This window comes from Acinonyx jubatus, chromosome A2 (assembly GCF_027475565.1).
Source record: "Acinonyx jubatus isolate Ajub_Pintada_27869175 chromosome A2, VMU_Ajub_asm_v1.0, whole genome shotgun sequence".
In the NCBI taxonomy this organism is placed as follows: domain Eukaryota; kingdom Metazoa; phylum Chordata; class Mammalia; order Carnivora; family Felidae; genus Acinonyx; species Acinonyx jubatus.
Window position 1 is genome coordinate 142,445,074 of NC_069383.1, and position 25,893 is coordinate 142,470,966.

The 25,893-nt window shown below is 42.9% G+C and overlaps 1 long non-coding RNA gene across 1 annotated transcript in view; it reads left to right on the top strand.

The window, feature by feature from the left end:
* LOC128314894 (uncharacterized) overlaps positions 1-25,893 on the top strand; it is a 206,200-nt gene that overhangs the window by 18,294 nt on the left and 162,013 nt on the right. The gene's annotated exons all lie outside the window — the stretch shown is intronic.

Consider the following 25,893-nt stretch of genomic DNA (forward strand, 5'->3'; position numbering starts at 1 on the left):
AACATCTGACTTTTTTTTTTTTTTTTAGTGTCTGACTCTTGATCTCAGCTCAAGTCTTGATTTCAGGGTTGTGAGTTCAAGCTCCACACTGAGCTCTGCACTGGGCCTGGAGCCTACTTAAGGAAAAAAAAAGCACAAGGGTCAGTGTGTGGTTGAGTGTTGGTGAGGCAGCATAGTTATGTTATCCAAAGTTCCAAACTCAACGGTTCTACTTTCAACGATTGAGATTCACATGGTATTTCCTCAATTTCCAAGACCATTAGGACAGGGACTCTGTCTGACTTAGTCACCACTTGTATGCTCCTAGAAGGTGCTTGATAAGAACTGGTTGAATGAATGGCCGACTGAATAGACACCAAGGATATTGGAGTGTTTTGAGTAGCAAAATGCTGGACACATTCACTGTGTTCATCAGTGCTCTGTTGCTTAAATATATCAACAGTCTAGGTTTCCAAGTGACCAGTAGCTTAACAAGTGACCGACCATCGGGTTGACTAAATTGTCATTATTTCAGTCAAAATACTGCCGTGGGGGAATGGTGTATTCTACTCCAGCAGATATTCATGCCAAGTATATTCTTGGGGCTTCTGTGTTGAGCTGGAACCTGGCATATGAAACACTTTCTATGCTAAAGTGTTCAGTATATTCATGATCACCCATTGCTGGATTATACCAAGTGTAAATGTGCCTTTCTGTCCCCCTCCTCTAGCGTCAGGATTTTGTAGAAAATACTGTCTTCCACTTTAGCAGGCACCAGATACACATGCAACTGAGCCTTCAGTCCTGGAGTTAACGCCAGTATCAAAAACCTTGGAGAATAACATTCCTGCTTGAGGAATCTAATTAAACTTCTGCTGTCAACATGAAGTGGCCCCCAATGGACAGATCAAACCTATTTTTAGGTTGCAAGTGTTGTAAGAAGAAATATTTAATTAGAATGGGGGATGTTTAAAATAGCTTTCTCTCTTAACATGGGTGCCTGCTGGCTTGTTTTCCCTGATGTCATTAATCACCAACGGCCGGACGTCAAATTCACAGTCGGCTGTAGCTCCTGTCGAAATCTGCCTTCTTCGGGTAATTTGTCGCATAACTCAAAATGCCAGGTCTCTCCAGATCCTGGCACTTTCCTGCGAGCCAACGGCACTGAGAGCTTTAGACAATTCAATTTAGAGCATTTCCCAGGCAGGGTATTTCTCCCACTGAGGTCTGTGGTTCCTGGTGTCTGTGGAAAGACTGAGGAGATAGACAATATTCTGTGGTCATGGGACCCAAAGGGCTTGATGTTGCCTCAGGACCTACATGAGGACCTGGGTGCAGAGCAAGTGATGGGAGGGAGATAAAATCTGCAGCTCCGTTAGGTTTCACACCTAATTTTTGATTTTCTTTCATGATTTTTTTTCTGGATCAACAAGTGAAAATCTTTGGGAATTGGAGAAGGAGATTTACTTTACCTCATAATTGTGCCATAAGAAGTCCTATAGATTAGACTTTATGTAAAAGAAAGATCACACAAGTAATTAATGGGAAGCACTGTTTTAAGTGCTTTCTGTGTGTTTAACTCATGCAATCACCACAATAGCCCTTTGCTGTGTGTGATGATTATTCCCATTTTAAAGATGAGGAAACCGAGGCACAGATAGGATGAATACCTTCTCAGAACCACTCACCTGTGAGTGGTAGAGACAGGATTAAAACAGTCTGGCCATAGGTTTGGGTGCTTGGCCACATCTTCCATTTTATTACTTTATGATTAATAAGGAACTTTTTCCTCATTCATGCTGGATTTTAAGTAGTGCATGCCTCCTAGAACTTCACTTCCCAGCTTCCTGCAAATGATTGCCCTTCTCCCAAATTCAAAAACTGTTATAAAGTCACTGTTTGCGAGAGGAAAAAGCACTTTAATACTGCTCTTGTGGGAGGCAACCATTAAATCTGTATGATGCTTCAGTCCGACGTTTCTGCTTCTAGAATTGTACTCTAAGGAAATGATCCAAGATATATGTACAAAAACCTATTTACAGAGACCTTTGTCAATCGTGTTTCTAGTATCATCAGAACTTAGAACACTGTCTAGCACACGGTGGACATTGGGCAAAGAATTATTAGTGAGCAGACTACAAATTACAAACAAAAACAAGGATACACACAAAACCTCAGTGTCCACCCAGAGGATGAAATAATAATTTTATAGCCCTTGATGGTTTGCTATATAGATGTTAGAAATCATGTTTATAGAAGAAATTTCATCAATAGTAGCTTTAATATAATCTATTAAGGGGGTAAACCGAGCACCAGAACATCAAGGACATTATTTTCTTCGTTCCCCTAATTAGCAAAATGGTGGGTTTGAAGTTTTAAGCTGATTGAATTCACTTCAAAGCCTCACCAGTAGTTGTCTGTACATAGTTAGAAAGTTGTGGTTGATTTTCTTCAGTCCTTTGGATTTAGGGTGTTTTTCACCTTTCTTATAATAAATGTATGTTCTTTTGTGATTAGAAGAAAGAAATGTTTAAAATTGTACCTTCCTTGGCGGCACAAAAAGAAGGAGCAAGATTTACACAAAAGGAAGGAGCAAAGGTAGCTTAGAAGAAAATGTTGGTCAGAAAAACACCAAAATTTAACAGTGGCTGTATGTGCCTAGTAGGCTTGAAATTAACATTACTTCTCTTAGTATATGTAATTTGTCAATTTTTTTAAAATAATGAAAATATATTATTTCAACAAATATGTATCTCTTTAATGGGAAATGTGGAGTCTAAGTGGGTTAGTTTAAAATTGGCCACAGCATCTGACACCAGTCAAAGGGTTTCTCTCTGGTCCCCATGGGTGCCACCTGTCCCTTCTGTCACCCTTGTCCTTATGATCCTGGCCATCTTGCTGGTTGGGGACTACCCCCTGTGCCTGGCACCTAACCGGTTTTCATATGTTTAATGACTGAATTGAATAGCTGTGGAGTCAATTTTTAATTTAATATTTAAAGATCTGTCTGCTTTGTAAGGCTCAGTGTTCTAGCATCACTCACCGCTCCTGGTCCCTTGTCTCTGGATCGGATACCTGCTTCCTGATGGACCTCAGGTTGTGGTGCATTGTGTGCTCTTGTTGCTCTGAATGTGTGGGGAATGTCAGCAATCCCTGATGAAGGAGAAGCCTTTGAACCACCTGGGGGGGGAAGCACTCGCCCGACAGACACAACCTTTAGGCTCAGACCCCTACTTCTGATGGTATCAAGCCACCTATGCTGGGTATGTTTGGTGGTGGGCTTGGGGTGACAGGTGAGGCTTGAGAATAGTCACAAAGCTCCGAATGGCCACTGGGGGTCAGTCTGATGCATGGGAGGTACAATGGCCCCAGCCCCCTTCCTCTCCTAGTATCTTCCCAGCCCACAAACTCGTAACAGAGATTCTGCTACAAGAGAGAGGCTTTTAATTGAAGATTTCTGGCAGAGCTAATATTTAGATACTGTCAAACATTTATACCTCAGTGTGACTCAAGTTCTCCAAAAGTACATTTGGGTTGAGGAAGGCCTGCCTGCCTATTCTTGGCCAGGCTTTGCGTTAGGAGCTTTATATAGAGGGTGACCAAAGAATTTACTATCCAAACTGGGATGCTTTTGAGAGTGAAAGATGGTACTAACTGGTGGGGGTGCCAGGGCAACAGGCAACCTGGGGGTATCTTGCATCAACAGGGTTGCATGGTCTCCCTGTGTATGGATAGATCTTGTTTGTGTTTGTAGAATGAGAAGCTAAGGGGCGCCTGGGTGACTCAGCCAGTTGAGTGTCTGACTTCGGCTCAGGTCTTAGTCTCGCGGTTCCTGAGTTTGAGCCCCGCATCAGGCTCTGAGCTAAGAGCTCAGAGCCTGGAGCTTCCTTCAAATTCTGTGTCTCCCTCTCTCTCTGCCCCTCCCCTGCTTACGCGCTCTCTCAAAAATAAATAAACATTAAAAAAGAAAAAAGCAATGAAAAGCTAAGTATCCTCCCTGTTTTATAGATGAGGAAGCTTAGGCTCAGAAGAGTTAAGAAACATGCCCAAAGTCCCTGTTTTGGAAGTCTGTGCTCTGATATCCCCTGAAGACATAAAGTCAGTGGGCTCCTTGGCAAAGGAAAGAGGTGTTACTGAGGGGAGAGTGGGAGAGGCCTTGAGGGGGAAGAATGAGGAACAGCCAATGGTCCTTTGTTACCTTAATGATTTTGCCAGGACCGGTTCTGGCTACAGCCTGGAAGGTGCCTCGGGTAAGGCTCTGGCTGAAGAATTCCACTGACCCACTGCTTCTCTGCCTCAAGTGTGCCTCCTCCACCGCAACTGAGGCTACATCTTTGGGTATGGTGGGTTCCACCCTGTGCTTGTGTGTGTGTGTGTGTGTGTGTGTGTGTGTGTGTGTGTGACCTGCTGGGAGGCTGGAGTTCTGGTTTGGTCTGCACTATTTTACCTCCATGAGGCTGCCTTTCTGTCTCACAGGTCAAGGTTGCAAATGGGAGAGTCTCTCACACAGCTTGCATGGTGCTTATGGGTTTCTCTCCTATTGTCAGGTTTTGAAAATTTCTCTGGACTTTGCTGCAGGAACAGGGGAAAGAGAGGGACTTGTTTCATGTCCAGAAAGGCTTTCATCACAGACAGCAAGGAGGGTTTGAGGCACCCATGCTTCATTTCAGAGTCTGGGACTCCAGAGGAGGAATGAGGGTCCTCGGCATATATCTCACAAATTGGGATAGACAGCTATCTCCCTGAAGGGAGTACATACTTCCTTCTGTGATGGGTAAGGAGCCACCCCCAGACATTCTCATACTGGAACTCCATCCCACGTCAGTCGTACCAACTCAGCCATTTGCATCCTGTGGAATTCATTTCCCAAGTAGCAAAACTGGTTCTTTTCAACTTCCATTTGTTCATGTCTGTTCTCTTATCCTTTGTCTTCATGCGTTGGCCTCCTCCCTATAGTCATCAGAGCTGAGTCTGAACTTTTACCTGGAAAGTTGGGGATGTCCTGAGGAGACATGAGCCCAAGAAGAGACGACCATGCCATTCATCACCCTTGGTGAGCTCCTGACTGGACTAAACCATATGGTAGCTCCTGGTGTGTACCCTTTGGGGAAGTCCAAAGCTCTCACAGACATCTCTGTTCTTCCTCAGGGCTACCCTTCTCGTGACCATCTATTGGCCCAAGCTCCTCCTCCTTTTCAATTTAGTTTTTAAAAGATCTTGCTTGCCGTCCTGAATTTTCTCATCACCCCGTGCTATTCCAGGTCAAACCAAGTGTGTAGTTCACCCAGGTCCTTGATTTCTACCAAAAAAAACTGAACCCAGTTCTAGGTTCTGGGAACACAGCAGTGGATACATCTATTTAAATCTCTCCAAATTCCTACATACAGAAAGGACGGCTGGGGAGCAAAGCCATAAACAAATGGTCAACATTTACCAACAAAGAAGCATCCCAACCCCCACCCCCAATCCAAGGTACTCCTACAGACTCCTGAATGGAAATCCATCAAGGGCTGCAAGGTCCGCATGGTATCAGCCTCTGTGTAGCAGCAAGCAGAGAACAGCAACGTGGTATCTGATAGGCTTGATAACAGGAGAACCTGAAAATATCCAACAGGTGTGCACTGGGCAATGTGCTTGGCCAATTCAGGAACAGTATTTGAAACCGGGGCACGGTTTTCTCTCACTAACTGCAGGTGAACGTGAGGGCCCTCGGTAAGGTTGGAGGGGGCAGGAGCAGCCTAGCCCCCTGTGAACTCCAGAAACCGATCTGCTCAGAAACTTCAATGGCCTCCTGTTGTGTAGAGTGTTAATTTTAGACCTTTTTTTAAGCTTGACATTCAAAACTTTTCCTCGTGTCACGCTGGCATACCTTTCTGGTATAATTTCCAACCACATCTTTTGATTCGCCCTATAGGCCAACCACCCTGTTCTCAATGGTTCCATCTGCCTTCCCTGACGTCTTCTCACATTTCACCCAGCCATTCTGGGATGGTTTGGGTGAATTCTCATAACCTCGTGAAATGTGCAGGCTGAAGACACAGTTGATGGCGTCCAGTTAACTTTGGCACAAAAGTTTTAGAAATACAAATTCCTTTCGGAAGAGAAACCCGCAGCTGCCAGATAAAGTTCCCTTAGTTCCCCAGAGAACAGGAGGACTTCTACACTGTAGCTCTTGCTCTTCTGACTTCCTACTAATCTAAACTGATTAGTAGTCTTTATTTAAAAAATTCATGCTATCTTTGGAAAAAAGCTAAAAGGTATTTGCTTGATTTTTGAAATGATGATAGAGCATTTCCTTTTTTCCAGGGAATGCCAACCAGGTTCAAGGTTCACACAAAGATGTTATGGAGACATCTTGGTAATGCCATGGGTCTGTGCTCACCAGCACTGAAGATTCCTCAGGAAGATATATGCCTGTATAGGAAGCTCTAGATAATCAATACGATGTCAAGGGTCCTCCTGGTGACTCTGGCTGTGCCCTGTCCTGTGCCCCCATGGAATGTGAACAAACTGCCTTCTTTCAGAGAGAACATAGATGCAACATTTTTCTTGTCTTCCGCTGAATGTATGTTGACTTCATGGTGGGAGGAAGATTTTGATAAGCATAATCCGCCTATCTCCTCAGTCAGAGAAGCAGATGTACCATATGATTTTGAGTGTGGCACCCAGGATTTGGGTCTAGTTCAAGCACACAGCTCATAAAAGCCCAGACAATAAAAAGTGAAGATGTAAAAGATAAAAGGGTTGCTCTCAGATGCCATAACATATTGTTTAAAGCCATTCTTAGCCATAGTGTTCTAACCTTTACATTTCCATTTTTACACATGGAAAAAAGGACTGTTCAGTATACTAACCAAGCCTCAGGAAATGAACATCTTCTGGCCATTAAAACCAGGTTCTAGTCTAGCAACAGCATCTGAATCACTCTCGTTGCGGTATCAGACTCGCCATTATATGCCAGAATGTGTTCATTCTCTTGTGCTTAGGACCCTGCTGATGCTTTAATTCCTGTAGGTAAATCTTGTGGCACAAAGCATTACTGCAGCTGAAATTTCTGTGAGAAGGCACCCAAGATTTCTGTAACTTTAGAGAAGTTTGCTGTAACCAATTTAAGAGAGCAGCCATTGTGGAGACCCCTTGAATAGAATTGTGGTTATACTTGAACCTCTATACGTTGAGCTTAAACTAATTGCAAATTAATAATAAAAAATATAATATCTTTCAGGGGAGCCTGGGTGGTTGTGTGGATTAAGCATCTGACTCTTGATTTCTGCTCAGGGCATGATCTCACAATTGGTAGGATCGAGCCCTGTGTATGGCTATGTGCTGATAGCATGCAGCCTCCTTGGGAGTCTCTCTCCCTCGCTCTCTGCCCCTCCCCCATTAATGCATGCCCTCTCCTTCTCTCTTTAAAAAAAATAACTCTCACATGTTGCATGTTTTATGAGGATTAAGTCCTGTGCTTTTAAAATCATAAAATCTTCCCAACATGTCCTGGGCAGGTACTGATGGGCAGCTTTATTCTACAGCGAGGAAGGTGAGACTGAGTGATGAAAAAGCTTGCCCGAGGTCAGACAGTGCTAGAATTTTATTCCAAATCTGTCTGGCTTGAAAACCCAATTTCTTAATCACTTTTTCTTTGTTTTGAAACCACTCTTGGCACATTGTATTTTGCCCACCTAAAATCTTTCTCGGATGGGAAATAAACTTCCTGAAAACCATACATTGTGTTTAAAATATAAAACAGTTCCCCTTTTGACGCTGAAGTTGGGGAGCCACATTGCTCCCCGTGTGAAGGCAGTATAGTCTCAGCACGTAGTGTGATGTGTACCAGGGTTTTAGTTTTCTCGTTGGCAAAATGGAGGGATGGAATGAAACACCCTCTGAGAGCACCTTTTCCTTCGGACATGCATTCATTTGTCTATTCTACAAATGTTTATTTGAATTTCAACTAAGGAAAGTACTGGGTGATCTAATCATAATGATAGAATAATGAGGTGTGATCCCTGATTGTAAGGAGCTCACCATCTTATGGAAGAGAAAAACTCACAACAAATCATCAGAGTCCAGTGCAGTCTGTGGGGTAAAAGGTGTGTGGGTGTATGTGCGTGCGTGTGTGAATTCACGTGTGTGTATACACACACACTTACATATACAATCATACCTACACACACACGCCTGTGGGAACAGAGCAGAGGCAGGAACTTAGAAGTTGGGTGGCTTCACAGGAGAGCGACCATATGCTCCATGAGGAGGAGGGGCTGAGCCTGTTTTCAATTCCCATATGCATCCTGGGCCTGGCAGGCCAGTACATATTTGTTGAATGATAGCATGCATGAACATGAGACATAATCTGGGTGGTAAAGGATTAATGGGAGTGCACCAAGTGGAGAAGAGGGGTTAGGACATTTATTTCAGGCAGCAGGAACAGCATGTACAAAAGTAAGGAGTGCACACAATCTCGTGGTAGGTTGAGGGAGGCATCGGAAGCTGGGCCCACGAGGAGGGTACCCATGGGCCATTAGCAGGAGGTAGATTTGGGCCAGGTTCATGGTGGGTCTAAAGGCATAGGGTTTGGGTGATATGTGGCTCTGCAGAGTTCTTGTAGTGGCTTTTGACTTGGGAAGGACTTTAGTGCTACTTATCTGGTAGAGCTCTGGATGTCTTCCTTCTTCATAGCTGTTAGACCCAAGATAGTTTAATATGATGACTAACAAATCAAAGGAAACTCCATCAGAGAAAGATATGAGTGGGTCTCCAATTTAAAGGGAAAAAAAAGTTGCTGACCTAAATTAAAGGAGAAGTAAGAAATACTGGCATTAAACAGTAGGTAGTCAGATTGAACTTGAGTATGGGAACCTGTGTGCATGCTAGGTTCTTTTGCCTGTGGTGGTCTGTTCTACCAGGAGAACTGACATTACCCATCAATGTGAGGCAGCCTGGGAAATGTGATTTTTTTGGCTCCACCCATTAAGAGGTACGAATTTGTTTCCCTAACTTCGTGAGTCTGGCTGGCCTCATGACTTATACCGCAACAGAAGTGATGGAATACCACTTATAAGCCTAGGCCTCCAGGGCCCTGGCTTGCTTATAGTCACACTCTTGTAACACTACTGCCACCGTGTGAACAAGCCCAGGCTAGCTTGATGGTTGTCACCTCAAAGTGAATCCCAGCCAAGCTCTAGACACATGACCAAGGCCATCCTAGACCAGCCAGCCCCCAGCTGACTCACAAGCTGGCTCACGAGCAAGCTTAGCTGAGTCCAGCCTAGTTCAGCAGAACTGTCCAGGCAACCAGAAGACTCATGAGCAGGAATAGGTGGTAGCTGGTTTAATTAAAAAAAAAGATGGAAGGTAGGAAAGGAAGGAAGGAAGGAGAGTGGAAGGAAGGAAAGAAGGGCTAATGTGATAATGTGATAAATGTGATATTTCCTACCATGTAGCTCTTACTATGGGTCAGAACTTGGGCTGCCCACTTTACATTCCTTATTTCACTTAATTGGTTCTTGGTTGCATCAAGCTGAACTTTATCATAAATGCATCAAATCTCTCTTCAAAGTAAAGTTTGATTCCAAAGACTTCCAACTTGATTTGCCACATTGCATGCCAGAAGGATTTTAGGCAAAGATTTAGAATCATACAAATCTGGGTTTGAAGTCTAAATTCACCTGTTACTATCTGAATGACCTTGGGTAATGTATTTAATACAACCTCCAGTGCCAATTTCTGCATCTGAAAAGTGGGATTGAATAATATCCACACTTTGGAATAGTATTCATCCATAAAAAGGAGAGTCTGCCATTTGTTATATCATGGATGGACCTTGAGGGTATTCTGCTAAGTGAAATAAGTCAGAGAAAGACAAATACTGTATGATCTCACTTATATGTGGAATCTAAAAACAAACTCCTAGAAAAAGAGATCAGATTTGTGGTTATTAGAGGCCAAAGGTTGGGGAAGGGGAATTGGAGGCAAGTGGTCAAAAGGCACAAACTTTCAGTTCTGAGATAACTGGAATGTATACAACTGGGGATGTGATGTACAATGTGATGATTACAGCTACTGCTGCATACATACTGGTGCATGTATTTTTTTAACTTTATTTTGAGAGAGAGAGAGGTAGAGAGAGAGAGAAAGAGAGAGAATGAGCTTGAGAGGGGCAGAGAGAGAGAGAGAGAGAAGGAGAGGAAGAATCCCAAGCAGGATCTGTGCTAAGAGCACAGAGCCTGATGTGGAGCTTGAACTCACAAACCATGAGATCATGACCTGAGCTGAAACCAAGAGTTGGATGTTTAACCGACTGAGCCACTTAGATGCCCCTGCTGTACGGTATATTTAAAAGATGGATGCCTGGGTGGCTTAGTCGGTTAAACATCCGACTCTGGTTTTGGCTCAGGTCATGATCTCACAGTTTGTGAGTTTGAGCCCCGCATCGAGTTCTGTGCTGGGTCTGGAGCCTGCTTGGGATTCTCTCTCTCCTTCTCTGTGCCCCTCCCCAACTTGTGCTTACTCTCTCTCAAAATAAATAAATAAACTTAAAAATAAAAAGTGACAAGAGGCTAGATCCTGAACGTTCTCATCACAAAGAAAAAAGCATCTGTAAGAGATGATAAATATTAATTTGTCACGGTAATCATTTTGCTCTATATGTAAGTCAAGTCATTATGCTTTACACCTTAAACTTATTCGGTTCTGTAGGTCAATTATAGCTCAATAAAACTGAAAGGAAAATTAATATCTACACCCCTTATTGTAGTAAGGATTAAATGAGCTGAATTAATCCATGTGCCTATTATTTGTACCTGTTACCAGTGTGCGACAGTAACAGCTGTCATTATCACTGCTGTCTGTAAATTTAAGCAAGGGGGGAACCTGGGTGGCCCAGTTGGTTAAGTGCCGGCTTCAGCTCAAGTCGTGATCTCGCAGTTCATGGGTTCAAGCCCCACATTGGGCTCTGTGCTGACAGCTTGGAGCCTGGAGCCTGCTTGGGATTCTGTGTCTCCCTCTCTCTCTGCCCCTCCCCTGCTTGTGTGTGCTCGCTCGCTCTCTCTCTCTCTCTCTCTCTCTCTTTCTCTCAAAAATAAAAGAAACAGTAAAAAAAATTAAGCAAGTTATCATCTGAGGGAAAGAATTTTTCATCAGAGGCTCCCAACCTGTTTCCAGTCTGCACCCCAATGACCTTGAGCATGGCATCCCCATTCCATGGGCATCCCCATGGTCATGTTTCATTTCTTATACTTCATTTTCTCAGAGTGTGAAGGTGTCTTCATCGGCACAGCCTTCAAGCCACTCTCAATTACAAATAAAAACGAGATGATTGCACATGGGAGTGGTTTATTACCTACAAATTGCTGGTGGCAATGTGACACCTGTCAGGACCCCTCACAACTCTGTAGGTTGAATCAGGGTGCTGAGAGAGCCAATTCTCCCTCTCTGCTCTCTGGACTGTGAGTTTCACTTGGGCAAAGGCTATGCCGGATTCTCCTGTGTTCTTGGCACGTAGTTCATTGGTGCATAAACAGTAATTGATAAATATTTGCTGAATGAACAGCTCTACTCCCCCACCCGAAGGGAGTGAGAGAGTGAAGGTTTCCTCTCCCCCAGTAAATCAGGGAGACCTCTGGAGTTGGAAGGGTGGGATGGGATGGAATGTCACGGTTTGAAGGATGAAGAGCAGCTTCTTGTCAGCAGCTCGACTATCCTGCTGCCTTTATCAGCCCAGTAAGAATGAAAGAAAGGGGCTTTGTTACCCAAGTGGATCATTACCAATGGCACAGTTCCCACGCTAAAGCTAGAAGGGGGTTAGTGTCTTTTCAAGTTTGTGAGTCTCAAAGTCTGCTTTACTTATTGAAAACTCCCCTGGTACAAAGAGGTGGGATGGCAAGCTCTCAATAAGGTAAATTGATAAACACATAGAATATTAGATGGTGATGAATATCAAGTGAAAAAGAAAGCAGGGAACAGGGGTTGGGAGAATGAGGGGGTGTAATTTTGCATAAGAAGGGGACAGTGAGATTCATTGGTCAGGGGACATTTGAGTAAAGACTGAAGGGGTGAGGGAGTGAGCCAGGGATATCTACTGTAGAGTGTCCCAGGCAGAGGGACCAGCAAGTGCCAAGGCCCTGAGGTGGGAGCATGTTGAGCATGGATGAAGATCATCAACGAGACTCCTGTGGCTAGGTCAGAGTGACCAGGGCAAGAGCAGTAGGCGATGAGGTCAGGGAGGCAATGGGCTGTCAAGTCAAGGGCAAGGATACTAGCTTTTGCTCTACATGAGACGGGAGGGTTCTGAGCAAAGGAGTGCTACAGTCTGACTTGGGGCTTGACAGAATCACTCTGGCTGTTCTGTTGCTACAAACTGAAGGAGCACGGAGGTGAAAGTGGAGAGACCAGTTAGGAGACCACCAGGTGAGGCATGGGGGTGACTTGGAGGACGGTGAGGAGTGATTGGATTCCAGGTATACTTTGAAAGTGGAGCTGATGGCTTTGCTGATAGCTCAGATGTGGGCAGGAGAGGGAACCCTCATAGAATGGAGTTGCCTCTTTTCAAGGTCAGCTTGTTACATGTAGGGGAGAGTGGTGGTCATGATATTGGAGGTATAGATAGATGTCTAAACCTACTTTAATAAATCCTACAATCGATGAACTTGATTCCGTTTTCTTCTTTTGAAACCATTTTTGAGTTTAGTACCATTTGTAATGTTCATTGAGTGTGCAGGCTTCTATCAGCAAGTCACAGATGGTCATCTGGGAAGGAACTCTGAGATCAAATAAGCCAGCATGTCCCACAGTGTGGGGGAGGGGCTCTGGTGCTTAGCCAGAGAGTTTCAGATGGCACATAGTAATGGGTGTTACCATATCACGTTTTGAAAAAGCAATTTCCTTTTCAATCCTGTTTCATTATATATCAAGAAGCAATGTCCATTTGGTGGTAAATCTTCAGTGCCTCTTGAACACTTCCTTATTTACATGTTTAACCAAGAGATCAGGCCTTGGGCTCAGCAAGCAACAGGATCTGCCTAGAATTTAATAACATAGTTTTGAATTCACTAAATATACTTATTTTTTCCAAAAGCATATTTATTTGTGGACTTGTATTTCTTTTTTGGACTCATGTTAGTGTCTTACATTAAATGACTCTACATTTGGTTCACATAATTCCTAAAAGCATTAGTATGGTTGCAAATATTGTCTTATGTTTGATTAAAAAAATTACTTATCAGTGTATATATTCAGACACTACAGGACACCGAAGAACCCAGCTTGATGATCTTTTGCAAGGTGAACATATGTATATGACCACCACTCAGATTAAGACATAAAGTAGTAGAAATATCTCAGCAGTCTTCTTTTCTGTGTCTCCCCCTGCCAAACTCCAACAAAGGAGACCACTATTTTGACTTCTAATACTCTAGATAAGCTTTTCCCATTTTGAAATTTATGTAATTTAAATTACTCAGTGTAATTTTTTGTGTGCGTGTTTGGCTTCTTTGAGGCCATATTATATTTCAAAGTTTCATCTGTATTGTTTATGTAACACTAATTCCTTTTCATAGCTGTGTATTATTCCACTGTATTAATATATCACAATTTATCCATTTTATGCTGGATGTTTCAAGGTTTTGGTTGGTACTTATGAGTGGCTATGAACATTCCTGTGCACAGCTATGCATTTCTGTTAGGTACACAGTTTTCAGCCATTCTTGTAAGTGTGTAGTTATATCTTACTGTGGTTTTGATTTGCAGATTTACATTTCTCTGATGATTAATGGGATGGAATACCCCTTTTCTGTTTATTGGTCATTTCTACACTGTTTAATCTGCCATAAACCCAATATATTGTGCTCTTATTTTTTGGTGATTTTATATTTCAATTCTTTAGTCACATTTTTCATTTTGTAAAGATTCTAGTTCTTGTGAAATTCTTTGTCTTATCATCGACTTTCTTGAACTTACTAGTCATGGATATTTTGTGGTGTGCATTTGATAACTCTATGTGGCTCACATGTGAGTCTGGGTTTTTTCCCTTGGTTTTAGTTATTTGGTTATATCTCCTGGCATGCCTGGTACTTTTTGGTCACTGTTGCACATAGTACATGCATGACACATTGCAGAACCAATTTGAAGCTTTGGAGTATATTATCTTCCAGAGAATTACATTTTCTTTTGCTTCTGTCAGGTGTTTTGAGTACTAGAAGGTCATCTGATTTCATCTGGGTTTGAATTGGCTTGAAATGGGGTTTTAGTCTTTGTAAGGATTGAGCTGTTTCCACTTCACACTCATTTCTGATATATAGTGCTTACATGGCTCCAGTTGGAAGTTTGAAATATTTACCAGGGCTCCTCTCTTTGGTGGACCACACACCTCAATTTTTGTTATCATGAGACTGTTGACTTTTGAACTTCTGGGTCCTATGAAATGTACAAATCTGAAAATGCCTGGAGGGCATCAGTAGATGGGCAGTACTGGATATACTTCTCTCTGGGCTTGTGGCTCTTCAGGTCCTAGCTGCTTATAGCGTCTCCACAATGTCTTCACACAGAAGTTCTTTGTTTTTATTTTTACATTTTATACATTTTATCCAGATTTTTAAGTTGTTCTTGGCAAAGGAGTTGGTCTGAAGCAAACTTGTCCATCCTGAGTAAAGAGCAGGAGTCCATTGTACTTATTTTTGTCATTAACCTTCTATTTTAAGACCAGCAATTCTAGCTTTCCTCTTATATTAGTGGAATAATCTTCTTTCCAAGTAAATATGTTTATTTTGAGATATGTACAAGTTGTAGCAAAGTACAACAAATAGAATAATAAATAGTCATTTCCTTCCCCAGTGTGTGACCATATACACATAAAGAAGAGTTGACTTCTATGAAAGCAGTAAATAAATAGCAGCGCAAGTGGAGGTTAGAGGTGGTAAACATGGTGGTGATGGGGTTCGAGCAGCTTATAAACCCACAAAAGTCATCGTCTTGCCTAAAATTACCCGGAATATGCATGGTGGAGCTGACATGATGATTCAGGTCTCCTAGTTCCCGGTTCAATCTTTCATCTGCTCTAACACAGAGCTCTGTTCCCAGGTTCTTCTCCCTCCCTGACTGGCTCTCAGGTAGATTTTATTCCTGTAGTTTGTTTTCCATTCTGGCCTGAATTCTTGTATGTGTATCCTAAGCCTATTTTGATAATTGTCTTTTAGTTATTGGACTGTAAAGAAAGAAAGTATGTCTAGGTCTAATGCATGACTGTGTGTGTGTGTGTGTGTGTGTGTGTGTGTGTGTGTCTGTGTGTGTATGTGTGTTTGTGTTTCAAATCCTCATCAGCTTTTACTAGCAGTTTCTATATAATGTTTGAGCCGGTAAGATTCAGGGTGATTGATCCATCTAAATGCTTGGCTCCTTTTAAAACTGCATGCAAAAGAATGGCCTTTTCTATGGAATTTATTGTTACTAAATCTCCTCTCCATTTGCTTAATTGTATTATTTGCCTGGGGGATGCTGTTTAAATGTGGAGCCAAGTCAGCTAAGTGAAACATGATCCCGGTGCAAGAAAATAATGATGCGTCTCTTTTGCTAAATAACATTCTCCCCCCTCGTCTCCAGATGCTTGTAACCACACCCTCATTTTTTCAGAGGCAAGGGTGGGTGGTGCCTGGCTTAGTCTTGGCTGTCAAGGGCCTGGACCAGGGAGCAGGCAGACCACTGCAAGCAGAGCTTACTGCTGGGAAGCCAGCACACATAGAGGACCTTGTGAGTGGCCCCGGAGGCGGAATCACAGGTCTTCCCTGTGCTTCTGGATTTAGGACATGTCTCACTTTTCACCCAACCAAGTAGCTGAAAACCAAAGCATAGATTAGCTGTTTAGTTGAGAAAATTGTCGGGGTTGGAGGAACCTTCCAGAGGATCATCTACTTCCTTCTTATCTTGAAAGATTACTGGATCAGTACTTAAAATTTCTAGGATAGTGCGTTTTCAACCACGTCATTATATAGCCTTCACATACTACCTTTCTTGTTTCTTTGACCTTCCCTTTGGAGCCCTCTGCGGTCGAATGAGAATATGGGCCACAGAAAAACAACTCTCCTAGTATTTACTGAGTGTCCACTGTGTGCCAGCTGCTGGTCTCAGCCCTGGGGGATGTGGCAGTGAACAAAAAGAGGCCTGCCTTTGTGTAGCTGACATTCAGGATGGGGTGGGATGGGACAAACAGATAAGGAAAATACATGGATGGCAAGATAAATGGTAAGTAAGTGTTATGGAAGTAAAATGAGAGAGGGGGATACGGAAGCCTGGGTAGGGGTAGGATTGCTGTGTTAAATAGGGTGTTCAGGGAAGACCCCCTGAGGAGGGGGAGAGGATGAACCTTGTAGTTTGGGGGGTAGGGAGAGGTTATAAGTACCTCCTTTCGAAATGGTGGTCTTGCATACTAGTGGTTGTCAGAATCGTGGTAACGTATGGTCTCCCAGGCCCCACACCCAAAGATTCTGATTCTTTAGGTCTAAGGCAGCAATCGGCTACCAGTCTGGCAATTGGCTTTCCTAGAAAGCTCCCTATGTAATTCTGAAGCGAGAGTCAAAACCAACTCAAAAAAAAAAAAAATTGTGAACTTTCTGTACTTCAAAAGCCTAAAAAGAATTTTTCTGCGGACAAGCGATTTTCATACTCGGAGAGGAAAGATTTTCCTGTAGACTGCCATTTTGTTGGCAAATGCAATCCCCAGTGCAAGACGGAGGGAGATGGGCAATTATCAAGTGCCTGATGTGTGATGGGTGTGTTCCCCGTCTTCTGATCCTTCTGACACTCTCTGGGGCTGAGTGTCAAAGAAGCACAGTGAGGCTCAGAGAAGCCAGGTGACTCACAGCTTTAAAGAAACAGACTCCGTGTCTTGTCCTCATCCCAGTGCGCTATGAGTTTTGGCATGGAGAAGCAAGTGTGCAGGTCTGCTGGGTCTCCCCGCTGTGCCAGGGCCCGCACCTTCACCTATCTGACTCCGGTTTTTGCCAAGGCTGCCTGGACTCCCTGAAAATTTTTCTCAAGAAAAATTTCTGGAACAACTCCTGGGTGTCAGGCATTTTGAAAAACTGCTGACTTTCTGAATTAGAAAGTACCTTGGAGATCATGTAGCTGCTGCCCAGGACTAGGACAGATGTGTTGTGTCTGCCACTATCCTTTCCTCTTCCTTCCATACCCATGGGAAGCATCAGTAATGGATGATGGTGCCCTTTCATGAAAAACCCACATGCAACCCTGGAAGCCGCTTCAGCTCAATGTGCTAATTAACAGCTACCATTTTATCGACTGTGGCTCACAAAGCAGAAACCTCTTTGACATCCATTATCTGGACAATTTCTTTTCATCACGTCAGAAAACCAGGGCTCAGTAGGGCCATCAAAAATACAGTTAGTAACAGAGCTGGATCTCATTTCAGACCATTGCTTTTTTCACTTTAGAGATTAGGAATCCCAGTCCTCAAACTCGGGTAGGTAAGCTGTATGGCTGTAGACAACCATCACCCATCCTCAGTTTCTGAGTCAAGTCACTTCTCTTTGGAGAAGCATCAGCTTCTCCCTTTGGAGCTATGCCAGATTTTGGGGGGCAGTGGAGGGCAAGGCATGGGTAGTCCCATATGGTCTCTCCTTTGACACGTCTCTGTGCTGGCATCTACAGGTGCTGCCCCATCTTCTGGTCTTCAATTACCACCCTCCCACTGGCATGCTGGCACCCAAGGTTGTGTCCCTCATCCACGATCTGAGTGTTGGTCTGCATCCTTAGAGCTTGCTGCTGAGTCACCCCCATTTCCATGTTCGAGGTCCCTTCCCACCCAGTTCTTTCTCCTCCAGCCACTGGCCCTGTGTCTCTCGAAGGGTGAGCCCTTGGAGAGGGCTACTCTCCAAGGGTGGGGGATCTTTCTGCCGTTACTGTGTCCATCTGGGATGGAGGGTATTCTGTGAGGTGGTCTTAGGCTTGATTTGCTCAACCCACTGAGAAGTCACCTTTTCTCTGATGTCCTGTTATTTTTCTGGGCCTCTACTCAATATCTGGGGCCCAGGATTCATCTGTTCTCAGATGCTATGCATCAGCCAGGGGGATCTGAGATTTCTCGTCCCTCTGCTGGCCCTCAGCCAGGATGGAATGGAAACACTGGTGCTTGCTGCCCTTTGTAACAAGGCGCTGCCAGCCACATGTTCAAGCACCAATGTTTGGGCTTGTCCCCCTCCCCCCATCTACCTGCTGAGGCCGCTCATTGTGCTCAGGTGGGGAGCTTTGCCACTGGGGGTCCATCATCTCACCTTCCACATCTATTATTAAACAAGGGTCTTTCTCTCCCTCATCTCTCCATGCTGGGGAGAACTTAAGAAAGGTGTTCAGACTTCAAAAGCCAGGAAGAAATTCTTGTTTATTTCTTACCTTGTCCTGAGGCAATGAACTCAGGGTGGCCTTAACTGAATAGAGAAAAGGCTGAGGGAACAGTGGGGAGGAAAGAAAAAGAATAATTCACTACTTCAAAACATTACGCTATCATATAAAGTTGCCTTAGAAGTTCAGATTTAAAAAAAAACATGCATATTGACTTGTACTTTGAGGTCTGCAAACTATGGCCCGTGGGCTAAATTTGGTCTGGTGTCTGTTTTTGTATGCCCTGCAAATTAAGAGTGGTTTTGTATTTTGAATGATTCCATTTAAAATGGTTGTTAGGTAACTATATAATATCCTCTATCTGGTTCTTGGCCCATATAAACAAAAATACTAATTATCCAACCTTCTAAGAGAAAGCCCACTAGCCCAGTTTAGAGCGCTGACTGGAAGGGGAGATGCTTTCTCTTAGCTCTCTGAGGCTGCTAGAGGAAGGAATTCCTGGTTTACCTTTGCTTATCTTCATTTCAACTCTTCAGAATAAATATCATTGACTGCTCTGCCCTCACCAGCTGGTCTCAGTTTCAGATCAGTTGAAAACGATAAAACTACAGACAAGTTGACGAGGGAGAATCTTCCCAATAAATATCCCCATTTGGCATTCCTGTGGCCCTTAGTGATCCCCAGGACCAGACACTGCCTCTTTGGGGAGCTGCTTTCAACTAGCAGTGTGACATGTGGAAAATCTACTCTGGATATGAAGTTTCCTACCCATAAGCTTGCATTTTGGCACCTTCCCATAGAATACATTGGGAAACAAATGTAATTCTTGCAATTTGGTTTTCCTGACGGGAAAATATGTCACTTGAGTCAGTGAATAATATATGTTGCTATACATTTTTAATAAAATGAACAAATTGTTTCTGAGTATTTGGAAGACTTAATTCTTCATTTGCTAGTTCATTTTCAAACCATTACCGTTCTGTGCATTGCTCCGCACAAAGACGCGAAATTAACCGTCATATTTTCTGCTGTGGTCTGAAAGTTGAACAAGCTAATGTTTCACCCAAATTAGCTTCTTTCCCTTCACATTTGCTCTATCATTAACCTTCCCTATTTGAGCCTGCAATAAAAATTACATCATGATCAGATTCAAGGAAAGGTTTTGTGTAAGCTTTGCCTAACACATATTTATTGCTGGGCTTGAGGGGCAGGAGTCAGATTTATTTGGATAATTTGTTCACAATTTATGCTGTGACTATTTTAGACTCTTGAACACACAAACGCATGCTCTCATGTCAACCCATTGCCATAGTGATGGGCACACGGGCTACACCCTGAGAGTTGAGTTTTGCTGACATCTGTAAATGGAGATCTTTGAGCCATTTTGGCATGGCCAATCTTTACTATGAACTTGGAAAATTCATCTTCTTAGTTTTGGTTAAGCCGCTAGCCATCGCAATTTGACTATTTCTACTTCCTTATTGTAGAATTTGTAATGGTGCTGATAACGGAGATGATCCTTTGTATGTGGTGAAGCCTTTCCATATATTCTAGCTCTTGATCCTTGGACACCCTGTGGACTAAGATCATAAACACTGTTTCTGTTTAAGAGAAGGGAACACCAAGGCCCAGAGACGGGAAATGGATGAGTGGAGGCCATGAAGCTAGTGAGTGGCCAGTTCCTCTGCCTTTTATCTTTAAACCCCTTTCAGATCATGCTATTTCATGTTTGTTTGGTGGTCAGCATTTGAGGGGTCCAGCTGACCCCCATGTGGTTAGACAGCCTGAGTGTGTTCAAGTGCCTGAGACAAGAGTGTTTATGGAGTTTAGAATGGGCTTAAGTATCTTTAGTTCCGAATTTAGAAGCAATTTTACTTTTTTTGAGGTTTTGGTCAAACCACTTGAGGCAAATAGAACTTCTTTGTTCAAAGGAAATAGATTTTTTAAAGTCTTGTAAAATAGACCCATAATGCTTTTTGGGACTCAAATAACGCTGGCCCAAAACGTCTTAATAAATTAAATGTAAGTGGATTAGAAACAGACAGATTGTCTTTCCATGAAATACACCCAGTCCAGACCCAGAAGGAGAAGCACTCAGAGAGACGTGTTTTTAGGTTTTCCGTGGACTCCGGCACTTACATTTCTTGGCCTTACTCTCTTTTTGATAACAGAATAGAGATGAAATCTGGTATTATTCCTGTGACTATTTCTTTGTGCCTTTTTAACATGCATCTCTGGATGTGGCTGTGTTTAGCTCCTACCACATCGAATGGTATTATCTGTGCCTTCAAGGGGTAGCTACTTAATGAGGCATGGTGCGGTGGTGGTATTTGACCTGACTATGCCCAGTCTCTTTGACATTCCGACTTAAATTCCCCAGACTCCAGATAATCACTTAGTCCATGGATCGAAGAAGGAGCAGAACACGTAGCGAAGATAATAGGGCAATGATGGGGAGGTTGGGCTGGGTTGTATGTATAGTGGTTAAGAGTGTCGGATTTAGGGTCCAGTGGATTGGGGCTAATCTCAACCCTCACACTCACCTGTGTTACATAAGTAAGCTATGTAATCTTTTTTCAACTTCATTTTCCTCAGGTATAAGTTGAGAATAATCATGGAGTCTACCTATTAAGTGTGGCAATCTATGTCAAGAGTGTATTTAGCTGGGTGTATAGTACCTACTATGTACCCAATAGATATTCAATGTCTTCATCATGGTGGATGTTGGTGACTTGTACTTCTTTGCTTCCATAGCAAAGAAATAGCATCTCATTTTCCTTCATGGAGCTCCTCCTCCCCTACCACATGAAGTCATGCTGGGATTGTCAATTTAGGTGACCTTTCCTCAACAGAGAAGAAAGTGAACACGTGGTCTAAGATAGACCCATAAATTGTCTCTCCTGGGATTTGATGCTAGAGCCAAGAGACTCATGGACTGAAAGTGACTGAAGTCTTAGTTGGTTTCTGCCTGGATCCCCAAGAGACCCCAATTCTTGGACTTCCAAGGCCTTGTTGGTCAGCTTTGTCTTTAATCCTATGAGCTGCCATATATGTGTGTGTGTGTGTGTGTGTGTGTGTGTGTGTGTATGTATATGTACACTGTCTATATATAAATAGATAAATGTAGTTTATCACTTGTGTAATATATACACACATATGTATATATACATATATACTATGTATACACATGTATATAGTATATGTGGATGTACGTATGTGTGTATGTATATTTCACTTATCACTTATGTAATATATACACATATACATATATGTATATATGCATATGTATATATACGTATGTGTGTAATTTTAAAGTTAAGCAGTGCCATTATTACCCAAGGTCTGTATTAATTGTATTGTTCTATGAATGTCTAATAAATTTCATCATTGTTTTATCATTACATGCCTTAAGTAAAGAACTTATTTTTCAAAATTACAAATGTGAAACATAGTTTAAAAGTTGGTGGCGGGGGGAGAAAAGCACCATGAAAGGAAGCAAAAATCATCCATAATCCTTTAACTTGGAGATATCCTGTCTTAGCGTTTTATAAATGTGCTTGTCTTCTCCACATATGTGAGTTTGTGTGTTCTTGTGTATTTCTGTGAAATGATATTTTATGAACACCCATAAACCTTTGAAGATGATGTCAGAGAGAACAATGTGTGGGGAAGTCTTTAGGGTCCCTATAGGGTTGTTTGTGGAAATTTTGGATGAGCCAGTGACAGAATTCTTACAGTAGATATTTTTGTAGGAACTGAATCTCAGACTCTTGAGTATGGCTCTATTGGTCACCCAGGTCATTCTCCTGTCCGCTTTAGTGAGATACATCAACCACGACTTGCAGGGTAAAGTCACAGCACACATTAGTGGGGAGGCTGTGATTTTCAGGTTTGTGCAGTGCAGATTGCAAACACCTTGGAGTTCTACTCCTTCATTTCATGAGCCAAGTGATTATCTGGTTCTGGGGAACTTGAGTTTTAGGAAATTCAAGATGATCTATTTCCTTCTTTGAAGAACTCTCTCCACCAGACGGATAACTCCAACAGCATAGAGGATGGGTGAATGGTCGAGAGGTGAGGTGCTGGACATGGAGAGCCAGAAGATAGTGGGCTGTCATGGGGGCTGCCTCCTCTTTGCCAAATATTGACATGTTTTCTACACAAATGAGTCATATTTGATACAACAGTTTGGTCCTAAAGGAAGTGTGTAAGGCAAAAATAAACAACAGTCATCGTTACCTTCCATGTTGGGCAGAGGACTGTTTTTTTTTGTTTTTTTGAGTACTGGATAAAGACTTGGCTTACATTTAGACACTAGTCTTTATGAAATACACGTTTAAATGCTAGAATCCTGCTCACTTCAATGATTCCTTCCCTCTGCTCTTCTTCTCCTTTTCTTCATACCCTGTCAGGTGTAGAGCTGAGACCAGGCACACAGACAGCCATCTCAACCTTTCATGACCCCAGGGCATGTAGCCACTAGCAAGCCAACAGAAACCATAGCTTTTTTTTTTTTTTAAGTTTTAAAAAGAATGGAGGAAACGAAACAAAACAAAAAACATATTATGCTGAGCCACCCTACTGGGAGTCTCTGAAGCTGAGTGAGTATGCAACTCCCCTGGGCTATGCTTGGAGTTTTAAATCTAAACTGCAGACTCAGTGCTGTTAGCCTCAGGGGCTCTATCCGTAATTAGGCAAATGTGTTGAGTGGTCCACACCAGCGGGGATGCTGCAGCTCCAAGATCTGGCCTCAGTGACGGCTGTCCCTAAACCAGTACCGATTCCATCTCATCCCCTTGTTATGGGGTTCTGCAGTTCCTGTGTATAATCTCAGGGCACATCTTTACAGAGAACATTAAGCCTGGCTTTATTAGATACCTATTGGGTTTTGTTTCAAAAGACAATTGTGTTATAAAGGAGGCCTCTCATCTTTATCATTGGACCCTGGGTTTAATACATGCCCTGTGCAGCACATGTGAAAACAATGGCTAGGACATTAGTACAGTGGCCATTTATGTGAGAGTCATCATTGCCCTTATCGATGCAGCCCTGGACTAGGAGTTAGCTTAAAATTAGCCTGAATCTCTATCGTCTTAGAGTGTTTTAAAGGATGATTCCATACAACTGATAAAAATTATTGTGATATCATTGGGAATTATGAAGGATTTATCCAAGAAGCGTTTAGTGAGATACATCAACCATGACTTGCAGGTATAGTCACAGCACACACTAGTGGGGAGGTTGTGATTTTCAAGTTCTTTCAGTGCAGATTGCAAACACCTTGGGGTGGGTTGCCGGGGCTCAGATCCTGGCTCTGTTGCTGGTTAACCTTGACCTCGCACAAGTCCCCTTGTGTCTCTGAGTCTTGGCTTTCTCATTTATAGAGTGGGGCTAATGGGATAAGCTCATGAGTTTGTGGCAAAGATGGAATAAAATATTATGAAATGGACTTACCATAAGCACAAAAAAATTACCTGTTTATCACGGTTGGCACTGCCACGGTGGTGGTTCTTGATAAAAATGATAAAGGGTATGGAATCTGTAAAAGGAAAAGATTACTCTGATCTTTTCCATTCGCATGATAAGAAAATATTGCTTTTATTAAATGTCACACTCTGGGTTACAGAAACTCATTTTTATTAGCTTCATTAGTCAACTAAATACTTTCTGAGAATTCCTATGTGTAAGGAACTGAGTAAACCAGGCTCCATGAGGGGCTTCGTGGGCCCCTGATATCCTTCCAGCATAACTGGGGACAAACGGTGCGTATCCAGCCTGACTTCTGGTGTGTCATGTTGTAGCAAATGGATCCAGTGGCCAGTGCTTGGCAGCTCAGAGGAGGGAGCCGTGGCCAGGGCTGGAGTGGTCAGGGGAGACTTCACTGAGAGAGGATTCTTGGCTTTAAAGGAGGTTTAGATTTAACACAGATGAGGAGGAATAATGAAGGCACTCCACATAGGAAACTCTAGCAGAGGGAGGCAGACCTGGTCAAAGTTTGGGTGCAAATGAGAAGCAAATTCAGTGGCACATGTAGATGTATTCCATGAGAATGTACAGCTACAGGCATGGATAGATATACATATTCTAATGCTGCCACCAGGATCCCGCGTTTCTCCTCTCTTCATCTCCTGCCCTCTGACAGAGGTCCGTTCTCAGAAGGGATTGCCTCCCCTAGTAACAAAGTAGCTGGAGAATCATTATCTCCATCTTTCTGCTTCCAATGGAGTGGGGAGAAGACTTCTGATCTCTGTCCCAGCTATGCTGACCGAGGCCTGATTGGGTCCCACTGATTGGATTTGGGGCCAATCCCCCAGCCAGTCACTCTGATCTGGAGAATGAGATATAATTGGTCTTGTCTCAGGTAATAGTAGGTTGACTTAAGTAGGGGAAGGGTAGCTCCTCAAATGCAGAAAGGAAGCTGCTGCTGCTATTAGCAAAGTATTCCTCAGGATGGAATACCTGGAAGCATCCTGGAAAGTAGCAGGATTCCTCAGGAGGGTGAGGCAGTCTTCTTCACCGAGGATATCTTCTTAGGTCTGTGTTTCTTCTCTTGAATTTGGTACCTGATTCACAACAACCTGAAAATGGGGAAATCTGTTACATACCTTGGAGATGATGAGTTTAATTCTGTATACCCTTTTATGTTAAAAAATATGTACACTTGGGAACAGTTGTCTTGGTCAAGATGAGTAATACTGGATTTACTTCATTGCAAACCATAGCTCCTTAGTCCCCTCAAAGTACTTTTTTTTTTTTTATAATACAAGGGACAGGATATGACTGAACAGGCCATAATTGCTGCCTTAAAGTTTTTTCAAGACTGCAGCTAACTGATTTTTTCTGATTCCCGTGGTTCTTTGAGTCATTTTGGAATTGGCTCTCTGTGTTTGGGTGGCACTTGGTTTTGTCAAAGTTGAGGAAGTAGAGTGCGGGTTTTCAGAAAGCAAGCACCAATGAAAAGGATGGGACCACATTTTAAAGTGAGTATTTTTATACCAATGGAAATTTTCTATTTCCTCCTCCGTGGACAGGCTTTATTTGATTTCTTATTTGCATGGGAAGTTTTGACGACAACCCCATGCAAGATGGACTGGGATCCCTCTTTGGCTGTATCCGGCCCTTTGGGCTGAAGATATGATCATAATAGCAATGAGGAATATGGCTGATGCAGAAGCTACCGCCATCTGTTAAGCCCTTGATTTAAGAGTTTTATACTTACTGTTGAATCATTACTACCTTGCTGTTGCGTGCACTCCTTTATCTCAGTTTTGCAGATGAGGCAGTGAGGTATGGAGAAGCCAGATCATTTGCCCAAGATGTCACAGCTGTGAAGGGACATAGCCAACATACAGAGGCACATCTGCCTTCTGAATAGACCTATCAACAGACCCCACGCCTTTGCAGTTTCTATAAGACACTATTTGATGGTGACTTGTTTGATTAGTAGAAATTTCCAAATCCCAAGATAACTTGCCAAAGTGACATCAATACCATTCATTGTATAATTTTGAGCTAGGTGTCTTGAAACCTTTGATGGGAGCATCAAATATGGAGCCAGCGATGTTA